Genomic DNA, 1394 nt, shown 5'->3' with positions numbered 1-1394 from the left:
CACATGGCAACTTAAAACTGTCTGTAACTCCAGTTTTGTAATTTCTTCTGGCTTCTGCAGGCACCCGGCACACACATGGCGCACAGAGATAGATGTGGGCAGAACACCCATACACATAAAATAAATTCATTAAGTAGAAAAAAAAATCAAAGAATCTATTTAAAAAAAAAAAAAAAACAGTCTTAGGCAGTGGTGGCGCATGCTTTTAACCCCAGCACTGGGGAGGCAGAGGCAGACAGATCTCTGAGTTTGAGGCCAGCCTGGATTCCAGAGTGAGTTCCAGGACAGCCAGGAATATACAGAGAAACCCTGTATGTGGGCAGGGAGCATGAATTAGGACTAACCTGGTGTTGTTTGACTTCTAACACTGAGACAAACAAACTTCTATTCACCCCAGGTCCAATAACAGACCAGAAAAAGAAAAGAAAACATTCCATCATGAGACAAAAGAATCTCTCCTCTTTTCTTAGGCTGCTTTTATCAGACATTTTCTCAGTCCTGAGAAAGATGAGTCTCTCTCTCTTCACGGAAGAGTAAGGCAGACAGAGTGACGGAGCAGGACACTAGACATCCTCCACTGGCCTCTGTACACACACACATACACACTCACACACGCATACACACACACTTACACAAGCATACACACACACATACACACACTCATACACTCACACATACACACACACGTAAGAAGATGTACTACGATGCTCAGAGTGGTGTCCTGATTAGCTTTAACTGTCGACTTGACAGTGCCTAGAGTCACCTCGGTTGGGTACGGTATCATTCCAGCACCCGGGAAGCAGAGGCAGGAGAATACCTGCGAGTTTGAGGCTAGCTGGGTTTATACAGGAGTTCCAGGTTAGCCAGCGGTACACAGTGAGAGTCTGGATTGTTTGTTTGTTTTTGAGGCAGGATCTCTCTGTGTAGTCCTGGCTGTCCTGGAGCTCACTATGTAGACTAGGTTAACCTCGAGCTCACAGAGATTCTCCTGCCTCTGCCTCCCTAGTGCTGGAATTAAAAATAAGTGCTACCCAACTCTGGCAAAAGAGAGTATGTTTTTAGAAAGAAAGAAAAAAGGCAAGAAAAAAAACCCCAACAACAACAAACAAATAAGAAAGAAAGCAGAATGGTGGGAGGGGAGGTCCTGAGGTGATGGACCTGTTTTTATTGCTATAGGTGATGGTGGCACAGGTGTGTGCCCCGTGCACACACACAGAAGCAAAAATGAACAGCGCAGCACGGTATGCTCAGGGCATTTCCCCCTACTCGTGTCAGTACCTAGTAGCAGCCGCACCCACACAAAAAATCCCTGGAGGCTCATCACCAGCTGTGACCTGGGCGGTGCGCTCCTGGGAGAGGCCAGGGCCCCAGGCGTCCGGTTTCCTGCCCACGCC

The sequence above is a fragment of the Mus caroli genome, chromosome 9 (assembly GCF_900094665.2).
Source record: "Mus caroli chromosome 9, CAROLI_EIJ_v1.1, whole genome shotgun sequence".
Taxonomy (NCBI): Eukaryota; Metazoa; Chordata; class Mammalia; order Rodentia; family Muridae; genus Mus; species Mus caroli.
This window is presented reverse-complemented; position numbering follows the sequence as displayed.